Here is an 11,309-nt window from a genome sequence, read left to right as displayed (position 1 = left end):
AATAAATATCAGTCCTTAGAAATTGTCACTTCTCAACTGACTAATCAAACTGTCATGGAACTATGAAACACAACCCTTACCATAAGCTCTATTAAAGCACTTTGACTACATTAAAGGGCTTTATTAATGATGAATAAAATCAAGCAGACCCTCTTGCTCACCCCACGGGCACAGGCCCTGCGGTGGCGGGCTGAGCGTGGTGCAGGGTGCCAGCTGCAGCGGTGTGGCACAGCCTGGTGTGGCACAGCCTGGTGTGACACAGCGTGGTGTGACAGCCTGGTGTGGCACAGCCTGGTGTGGCACAGCCTGGTGTGACAGCCTGGTGTGACAGCCTTGTGTGACACAGCCTGGTGTGACACAGCCTGGTGTGACACAGCCTGGTGTGACAGCCTGGTGTGACACAGCCTGGTGTGACACTGCCTGGTGTGGCACAGCCTGGTGTGACACAGCCTGGTGTGGCACAGCCTGGTGTGACAGCGTGGTGTGGCACAGCCTGGTGTGACACTGCCTGGTGTGGCACAGCCTGGTGTGGCACAGCCTGGTGTGGCACAGCCTGGTGTGACAGCGTGGTGTGGCACAGCCTGGTGTGACACAGCCTGGTGTGACAGCCTGGTGTGACACAGCCTGGTGTGGCACAGCCTGGTGTGACAGCCTGGTGTGACACAGCCTGGTGTGACAGCCTGGTGTGACAGCCTTGTGTGACAGCCTGGTGTGGCACAGCCTGGTGTGACAGCCTGGTGTGGCACAGCCTGGTGTGACAGCCTGGTGTGACAGCCTGGTGTGACACAGCCTGGTGTGACAGCCTGGTGTGACACAGCCTGGTGTGGCACAGCCTGGTGTGACAGCCTGGTGTGACACAGCCTGGTGTGACAGCCTGGTGTGACAGCCTTGTGTGACAGCCTGGTGTGACACAGCCTGGTGTGACAGCCTGGTGTGGCACAGCCTGGTGTGACAGCCTGGTGTGACAGCCTGGTGTGACACAGCCTGGTGTGACACAGCCTGGTGTGGCACAGCCTGGTGTGACACAGCCTGGTGTGACAGCCTGGTGTGACACAGCCTGGTGTGACACAGCCTGGTGTGACACAGCCTGGTGTGACAGCCTGGTGTGGCACAGCCTGGTGTGACACAGCCTGGTGTGACACAGCCTGGTGTGACACAGTCTGGTGTGACAGCCTTGTGTGACACAGCCTGGTGTGACAGCCTGGTGTGACACAGCCTGGTGTGACACTGCCTGGTGTGGCACAGCCTGGTGTGACACAGCCTGGTGTGACACAGCCTGGTGTGACACAGCCTGGTGTGACAGCCTGGTGTGACAGCCTGGTGTGACACAGCCTGGTGTGACAGCCTGGTGTGACAGCCTGGTGTGACACAGCGTGGTGTGACACAGCCTGGTGTGACACAGCCTGGTGTGACAGCCTTGTGTGACACAGCCTGGTGTGACACAGCCTGGTGTGGCACAGCCTGGTGTGACACAGCCTGGTGTGGCACAGCCTGGTGTGACAGCCTGGTGTGGCACAGCCTGGTGTGACACAGCCTGGTGTGACACAGTCTGGTGTGACAGCCTTGTGTGACACAGCCTGGTGTGACACAGCCTGGTGTGACAGCCTGGTGTGACACAGCCTGGTGTGACACAGCCTGGTGTGACAGTCTGGTGTGACAGCCTGGTGTGACACAGCCTGGTGTGACACAGCCTGGTGTGACAGTCTGGTGTGACAGCCTGGTGTGACACAGCCTGGTGTGACAGCCTGGTGTGGCACAGCCTGGTGTGACACAGCCTGGTGCAGCACAGGGCTCCAGCCCTGCATGCTGCTGCTGAGGCTGACCCACCTGCTGTGGCTGTGACACACAACAAGACTCGTGTTTTGGGCTTCCCAACAGGAGCAGAAGCCCTTAGGCTTGGGGGGAAGCGTCTGAAGTGGGAATTAACTCTCCAGCAAGCCTTTCCGTGGAAAGCAGGATGTGTGGGGGCACCAGGGCTCACAGGCACCATTGCACTTTACAAGGGTGCCTCTGCTTGGAGATTACGTGGCCGTGATGTGTTTGGAGACACTGACTTCAGAGAGAGCACTCCCTAGTAAACACCACCTTTGTGGAAGAGCCCCGACCTTGGGAGGTCATTTACAGTTTTTGAGGTACCTGCAGTGAACGAGGCTCCTTTTCCTTGTTCTCTGCTATTCCAGGAAGAAGTGGGTGACACTGTTGACATTAATACTTAAATAATAGGAATACCTCTCTTTGTTTCATTTATACTGTCAGTCTGTCCTCAAAGCCAGTTTTCTGCACAGCAACCCACAGGGGAAGCCAGGTTCTCTCAGAAGTTAAAAAGCAGAGCTTTCCAACTATGGAAGTGTGGATGCTGCTGCTTAAAGACAACTGAAGTACTTTCAGCATGTGATTTCCATTATTCACATATAAATCTGGATAAATATTTAACAAACTCAATGCATACACTTAGATGTGGCATGTTCAGTGCTTTTAAGAGCAGTGATTACTCCTTGCCATGGGCTCTTCACCCACAGTGGCAACTTTTATTGCTCTGTAGCCTGCAGGACTCTCCAGTGGGTCAGAGGTTTAGAGCTGCAGAAACACAACATGCAGATCTTTTTGGCTCAGCAGTATTTTAAGATAAACAGAATATAAAGATGTTGTCAAAGTCATTTGCGTTATGTAAATCATGAGAAAGCAGAATGTGTGTGTTGGAAAGAGTTATGTTTGTTTATTCATTTAAAATATCTGCCTGCTTAATGGTTTTTGTATGCCAAATTCCTTACATTTCACTGCAGAACTTAATTACCTTCAGAAGGGAGTTGTTAAAAGTACTTAATCAGGCTGGCTACCTACAGCAATTCCTTATTAAAGTGAAAATAAACATCAACAATAAGCACTGTAATTTTTATACGTGGGCTGTCAGACAGTTAATTAGTGCTCAGTGAAAGACAGGTTCCAGGTTGGTTCAGTCTTTCAGACCTGCTATTTTGAACAATTCAGCCCAGTTAAACCCGGCTGTGCAGGTGGCCTTAAGGGTTGTCACAGTCACAGGGAACGTGCAAAAGGCAGCAGGTCCATCGTGTCCTTGGCCCAGGCTGGTTCCAAACACCAGGACAGGGTTTGGGAAATGGCAACTGTTTGCACTTCATTTTTGTGTGGCCAAACCGGCCTTCAACACGTCAGAATATCACACACGAGTTTGTTTCCCCAGCTCTTTGGCTGGGGCTCTGCTTTGATGTTTGCTTTACCCGTGATGCAATTGTTTTTGCCTCCTGTCTCCTGTTGCTACAATGAGCCATTTCCCATCCATGTCATCTCCAAAGGGGAAAGGACTGCATGGAAACAGAACAAAGAGCACAGAACAAAAGGAAAGCAGGGATTTTTCCAAAGGCCCATTTGATGTACAAGTATAAACAGGAAAAAGATGCCTGAGGAGGTGGGAGGCAGGAACTGTACCAGCAGACAGCTGCGTGGTGAGCAGCCCTTTGGGCTCCTGAATGGCAAAGAAAGAAGGAACTCCAGTGCAAGTGAGCAAAACACTACCTTCAGTGTGATGAAAATGTATTACAAGTGCCTCCCAAGGAAGTGAGCCCTTACCTTCGTGCATTTCGTGCAGCACCATGACCAGGCATGGTTCTTTTGGCTCTGACCCCACAAAAGGCACTATCTCAAGACAGGGGAATAAACCCCATTATTTGCTGTGCTGAAGCACGAGGAGTCCCTCAGAACAGCACTCAGTCACTTGTGTGCATAGCCAGGTCCTTAGGAGCCAACGTGGTGCACCTGAGTCCCATTAAACATTTGTTAAGAAATTCTCAAATGGGAATTTCTCAAAAATGAGCACAAGAATTCATGTCCCTGTGGTAGGTTTTAACTAGTTATGAGTCTGGACCACAGAGCTTTTACATTCTTAATTTGTTTTTTCCTAAATTGAGAGAGGCAAAGTCTTAAAGACTGTGTGGTATCTGAAATACTAACATGAGCTAACAGCCTTGCTTCTGCCCAGTGCAAGTTTTGAGTGCCACAATTTGTTTCCTGTCATGGAGCTTGGGACAGAGGAACCAGTGTGCCTGCCCTGGCTGGAGTGTGGGACAGGCAAGGCAGTGAGCCACAGGCATGTGACAGAAAAGAGAAAAAATTGCCACTGAGGAGATAATGCACAGCTGCATAACAAATATCATGGAAGTACTCTCTCAAGAAGAGAGAATATAAAGGTTTCAACTTTGCATTTCCCTGCAATATTAAAAATTCAGATTAGGCCTGGCTGACATTTATTTTGTGTGCAAATCCTGCATGAAGTGAGCAAGAAGTGATTTGGCATGAGTTCTCAGTAACAGCTGTATTGGATGGAGAGGTCACATTACACAGACAGGAGCAAGGCCTGTTAATACTGTAATAGATTTGTGAACCACATTCAATAAGTAATATTACATTCTGTAAGGTGTGTATTCTGTAAGATCCTTTATTACCCACAATTTTAATTAGCAAGAGGAGATGGAGAGTTGGTGTATGGAGTATGTTAGAATAGGAAATTGTTTTGATTCAGATATTATACAGTGAAATGGGAGTGTTTCAGGAGAGAGGCTAACAAGAATTCTCAAGTCTAGATAGATTGATTTCAGCTCATTTAGCAACCCAGTTTGATCTAATTGTCTTTTTATTGCTGTGAACATTCCTGAATCATGCAGAGAATTTGGGTTATGTGATTTAGTGTTGGATTAAAAAATGTCACAGCTTAACTTTCTTTAAAATAGTGTGGAACTTTGTTCACAGTCAACGAAGTTCATTATTTTTTTGTTCAAAGCCCAGCTGCAGGCCTGGAGCATTTCTCATAAATATCAGGAAGTACCTGAAGCCACAGTCAGGATTAAAGAGTTGATCTGAACCTTAGATCTCAGCTTTAAAGCTGTAATGTACAGTGAACTTGGTTTCATGGTAAAGGAAATGGTAATTGCTGAAGTATGTTTTCTTAAGTTGCAAAACCATTTTTGAAATGTTTTCATGGAAACGTGTCAGTGCCGTGCAGGATGAGTGGCCGGGTGGCACTGAGGCTGTGCGTGGCACAGGGCAGGCTGGTGGCACTGGCAGGGCCCAGCGTGGTGCTCAGAGCCAGCCCCCAGAGCTCTGCCTGAGCAAGGGCACCCACAGCTTGAGAGCTGCAGAGCTTCTGGAGGATGGGCCGGGTTCTGCACGCACACACCCATGGCAGCCAGGAGCACGGCTCCAGGAGCGACACCCTGACTTACAAAAGGCAGAGGGAATTCCTCAGGGCAGTGGTGAAGTGTCAGAAAAAGCACTTTGCTGCTGGCTGCTGAGGAGGGGGTGTGGGCTGGGGGGGAAGGGCTCAGCTCGGTCAGACACGCTCCTGCACGCCCTGTGCACCTGGTTACCTGCAGCAGCAGCCACGCTCCCGCTGCTCTGCTCCCACAGCTTGTGTCACAGCACCTCGCTGCACCAAGGCAGCTCTTCTTGTCTTCAGGAGAATGAAACCCCAGCACTTGGTGCTCCCTGCCCTTCTCCAGAGGAGTGTGCATCTGCACCTGGACCTCTTCCACCGTGACTGCATTTACTCCTGTCCCACTGCCCCATTCAGCGCGGGGTGCAGAGACAATTCAGCTCCCCAGACTGCTGTACCCTGAACCCCAGCGTCCTGGGGTGCTGGGCTGCAGGTCTGGGGTTACAGCTCACGGAGCAGCTGCTGGGGGGGCAGGCAGGGTGCTGGACCTGCAGCCTGCCCCAGCACCCCGTGTGCTCTCAGTGCCCCCCTGCCCCAGGCTGCCTCTGAGGGCACTGCGTTTAGCCCAGGCTCCTGTGAATTCCCTGCTAAGAGACACCAAAACAGGGTGAGCGTTTCACTCTCTGCAGAGCCACCCTCAGTTCTGTGGCACTCCAGACTGATGGATGCTCTGAGATCCTGGCCAGCAGTTGCTGACTTTCTCTGAGGGTTCATTGCTTTCAGACTTCCCTGCAGTGTGGCAAAGACATTTAAAAGTTCCTCATTTCTCGCTCCTATATTTGTCTGTCAAGACTTGAAGTCACATTTGTCATCTGAACTGAGAACCAAGCTGGTGCTGGAATCTCCTGCTCAGGTGCTCTCTCTCCTTGAAGGTGCCTCATTGAAAATGTGTTGAACTTTTTGATGATAGATTTTCTCAGGCACTCCAAGTTACTCTCCTGCACTTCTCCAGCACAAAGACTGTCTTGACAAAACTCCTCAGGTTCTTTGCACCAGAGGCTGCCTAGGAGTCAGTAAGTCCCTCCAAGCTGGATGCATGTGGGTACATCCAGGACAATATGGGCAAGCTGTGGAAAGCCCCATAAAGAGGCAGAGTAACCTGGAGTGAGTGGCAGCCAGAATAAGCTGTAGTCACAGCTAAAATATTTGCTTACTGACAAGCGAGTTTTGGTATGCTCTCCAATTTAGCCTAAGCAAAAGATACATGGGCTAGATGAATTATTGCAAAAGGGGCAGTCTGATCTCAGCCACTGCTCACCTTGGACATCTTTTGAGTATGCAGTGCCTGATCTGCATGAATGGCTTGTGACCTGAATGCACAGTGAGTCCAGTCAAGAAATCAGCAAGCAGGAGAGGAGAGGGGCCGTGAGCATCAGCTCTGCCTTTGAAAAATCTGCATGCCTTGGATGATCAAAAAGGATGGACAGCACTGTTTGAAGACAAGAGCTGCAGGGCATTCACTCGAGAGAGGGTTCAAGTGGAGTCCAAGTGGATGACAGTCAGCTCTTGAAGCCCTGAAGAAGGGCAGGAAATCATTTCTGAGAGTGGTGGCACAGGACTGAGCCTCGTGCAGCCCCTGGTGCTGCTCTGCAGAGCCCCCCTGGCAGTGCCAGCCTGGATCCACCCAGGCTGGCAGGGGACAGAGGGGTCCAGCCCTGCAAGGTGTGAGGCTGCCCAGCCTGGACTCCTCCCGAGTCTCACTTGCTGTGCAGGGGAGCTCAGCCCAGCCCCCAGCCCTCTGCCTTCCCCCGAGACCCTGAACTGGGGTGCAAAGGTTGTGGTGCTTGGTTAGCTGCCACTGCAGCCCTGAGCTGCTGGAAGTGGGGACAGAAGAGCTGCACAGCAGCCAGACCTGCAGTACATCTCTGGGGTCCTCTGGAACCTCTGGAAGCAGCTCTGGAGCGTGCTGGGAATGCACAAATCCCTCCCCTGGCAGGGAGGGCAGGGACAGCTCTGCCACAGTTGTGCCCCCACGGCTGTGGGTCAGAAATGCCCACAGCATCCAGACCCTGCACTGCAGACAGCGTGGGTGATTTGGAACTGCTCTCTGGGACCCATGAACAGAATTGCACTGACAAAAACCAACCACAGACACAGATGAAATTCCATTTTTCCTTTCTCCTTCCTCCCGTGAGGCTGGCTGGCCGTGGTTGTGGAGGTTCCCTGGGTGCTCCCTTCAGTCAGACCGGTGGCTGGTTTTTCCTCAGGGCTGGTTGGCAGGGTCATTTTGGTGGCTGCGTTGCTGTTGCCTGCTCCATCCCAGCCTGCACAAATGCTCCTGCCCTGTCCCGCTGAGGAGGTGTGTGGATTGAGGCAGCTGCAATGTCTTTTTGTGACAAAGGGCCTGCCCAGTGTTTTGGGAGGCACACAGGAAACAAGGCACGTCACATTTCAGCCAAATAAAAAAGTGCAAGTAGGGCATTAGTCCAACAATTTTGGATTGTGCATTTCAAAGTTTGCACCCAGTGGGTGGGGCAAAAATAAATCAGGGCCTCCTATAGTGAAAATGCATTTGGGATTCAAGCATCTGAAATGTGACCCTACCTCTGCTCCCGGGATTGTCAGCTGCCTCAGGGGTCATCTGATATACACCTCCTTTTCTCACTTCTGAGAATTTTTAGCTTGGAGTGTGTTTGAAAACACTTCAGAAAAAGGGTGGAAAACACAGAGTGCCTGCTTTGAAATGCACTCCTTTGTTAAATTCCTTTCCCAAGGGTAAAGAGACTCTCAAACACCTGAGGGCAACAAATGACTCTATTCAGACCTCTCACAAATGACCTAATAAACTCCCAAAGGGTTACAATAGCTGATTTGTCATCATTTCTTGTCAGCTATTTATAGCATCGATGTAAATCGAAGCAAAACAATAAATACCTGAGTTATTTTCTTTATTTTGGACATCCTTTAAACCCCAAATGGTGCTTTGCAATTTTAAACCTCCAATAATTAATTTTGCAATTGAGTTTAAAGCATTCTCACACATTTTATGTTGTGTTCAAGTTTGTATTTGCTTACATGCAGAACACCTGTCACCTTTTCCCTTGCTTCCCTTGGAATATTTGTTAGTAACGGGAGACAGCTCAGTCAGGAGTTAGAGCCTCAAAACCAAAAAACGAGGTAACAAGGAGAGAAAATGTGTCATTAGTTTGCATTCAGAAGGAAGAGGGAGCTGTGGGGGCCACGAGGGTGTGAAGTTCTTGCTTTCAAAGTCTGCTTAGTCCTGTTCTGTGTCTGCTACTCCCACTAACCTCCTTGTGAGCAGGTTAAAGATGTCCCAAAGGAGAAGTGCAGTTCACTACAAGTACCAGAGAAGATAAAGCCTTTTTTTCAGAGCTTTCAGGGGTGGCAGAAGGAAATAAAAAATAAAATTCAGCTCATGGTAGCTGTTAATTTTAAGAAGAATTAATGATTGTGAGCATTGCACCAACCCATCCTGTGTCTTAGTGTGAGGGCTCTCACCCAGTCTCTGCTGGTTGAAACGTGGAGTTTGATCAGACCAGCTGTGTGTAACCCATCGGTGGGATAGCACACACACAAATACAAATATTCTGTTCCTGTGTGAGCATTATGTGGATGGCCACGCTCTGCAGGTGCTGCTTTCTTTCCGTCAACAACAGATTCTTCAAAAACATCATCCAAGTCCTGCCTGCTTCAGAGGGAAGAGGTCCCTGTGCCCTTCTGTAGGTGTGATCGTTCCCCGTGCTCCAGCAGGGAGGGCAGCAGGAGGCAAAGGAGCAGAGGGAGACGTGCCACTCACTGACCCGGGAAAGCTCTGCACGGGGTGGGAGAGCTCCTCCGTGGGGAGCTCAGGCACACAAAATTACCTATTTGTTTCTGTTCTGCACAAGGACAACCCCTTCTCATGGGCTCTGAGGCATCACCTCAGCAGGGAGGATGAGTAACAGCCCCAAACATCACAAACAGGCACCGGCGGCTGGGGCCAAAGAGCAGCTCTGTAAAATCTGCCCAGAGCTGGCTCACACTTGGTGCTCCAATGCTGACAGCAAGCACGATAAAAGTTATTGAATATCGCTGTGACAGACACAGCCCAAGGTCCTGCTCACCGAATGAAGGGTGGCCAGCACACCAACGGAGCAAGGCGAAGGGGCACAGCAGGTGCCACACATGGCCATGGTGACAGAGGCGGTGTCTCTGCGGGCAGAGCAGGTATTGAAATGCTCTTTGTCCATCCATGCCTGGAGCACACGGACACACCGGGACCCGGCCACCCCCTCGGGGCACCCCGGAACCCCGCCACGGGGAGATCAAACAATAAAATAAAAAAGAGAAAGGACTTGGAGAAAAGGAGGAGAAGGCGCTGAGAGGCAGAGCACAGCGCCCTGGAGCTGGGGCTGGTGGATGATCCACAGGCCAGGCTGAGCCCTGCAAACAAACCAGGGCCCTCCAAGGACACCCAGCCACGCAGGGAGGCGATTCAGCTCAAAATGGTCCTTCTCTCTCTCCCCCTCTCCTTTTCCTCCTCTAAAGACAGAAATATGGTTGGTTATTATCTAAGTTATTGCTACAAAGAATTTTGAAATTAAAAGATAAGCTTTCAGAGGAAGCTCAGTAATTTTCATAAAGAAGGACTTAAAACAGATGTGCCCTCTTTAATTGGGGTGTGCTTGGAAAAAAATATAAATGCATTTTTAACATAGCAGGGGGGAAAATCATATGGTTGCACATTTGTCTCCTGGGCAAAAATAATTTTAGAAAAAAGTCTCTGTGCATTAAGTATCTTACAAATAGCCACCACTGGAACTTTCTTATCTAGCAAAAACTCAGCTGATTGATCAATCAATGTTTAGAAAGCAGAAAAATATCTTATGTAGTTTCCTCTTTTTTCCTCTTTTTTTTTTTTTCACTGTGCTTTTTTCCTGTTCGTATAACAACTAAAGTGAATTAACATCTTCACTAGGGTCAATACATGGCTGTGAGCAAACTCCCAGAATTTGCTGATTTAGTGATTGCCTTTCATTTCAGTTAAATTCTTTAACATAATTCCTATATCCAATAGAATGCCATGCCAGGACCCCAGCCCCTCATTCCCAGGACCCCAGCCCCTCATTCCCAGGACCCCAGCCCCTCATTCCCATGGGACCCCAGCCCCTCATTCCCATAGGACCCCAGCCCCTCATTCCCAGGACCCCAGCCCCTCATTCCCATGGGACCCCAGCCCCTCATTCCCATGGGAACCCAGCCCCTCATTCCCAGGACCCCAGCCCCTCATTCCCATGGGAACCCAGCCCCTCATTCCCAGGACCCCAGCCCCTCATTCCCATGGGAACCCAGCCCCTCATTCCCATGGGACCCCAGCCCCTCATTCCCGGGACCCCAGCCCCTCATTCCTGGGACCCCAGCCCCTCATTCCCATAGGACCCCAGCCCCTCATTCCCATGGGACCCCAGCCCCTCATTCCCATGGGACCCCAGCCCCTCATTCCCAGGACCCCAGCCCCTCATTCCCAGGACCCCAGCCCCTCATTCCTGGGACCCCAGCCCCTCATTCCCAGGACCCCAGCCCCTCATTCCCGGGACCCCAGCCCCTCATTCCCAGGACCCCAGCCCCTCATTCCTGGGACCCCAGCCCCTCATTCCCAGGACCCCAGCCCCTCATTCCCAGGACCCCAGTCCCTCATTCCCATGGGATACCAACCCCTCATTCCCAGGACCCCAGCCCCTCATTCCTGGGACCCCAGCCCCTCATTCCCAGGACCCCAGCCCCTCATTCCCAGGGACCCCAGCCCCTCATTCCCGGGACCCCAGCCCCTCATTCCCAGGACCCCAGACCCTTTTCCCCCCTCTGCCAGGGCAGCCCCTCCTGCAGGTGCTGAGCCGTGCTGCTGCAGGGTCTGGCAGGAGCAGGTCAGCAGGGGAAGTTCTCCAGCCCCAGGAGAAGGGTTGTGCCCTTTGCAGCCTCACAGGAGCCTGGCAAGGGGCAGCACGGTGAAACACCTTTCCAGCACAGCTGAGGCACAAATGGCTGTGGGTTTTCCTTTGGCAAACACAAGTCAGAGCCTGGGTGTGCTCCCAACAACCTTTGCAGGTGACCTTTTCCATTTTTTTTCTTGCTTTTTGGCAAGCTG

This window comes from Passer domesticus, chromosome 17, assembly GCF_036417665.1.
Source record: "Passer domesticus isolate bPasDom1 chromosome 17, bPasDom1.hap1, whole genome shotgun sequence".
NCBI classification, from domain to species: domain Eukaryota; kingdom Metazoa; phylum Chordata; class Aves; order Passeriformes; family Passeridae; genus Passer; species Passer domesticus.
This window is presented reverse-complemented; position numbering follows the sequence as displayed.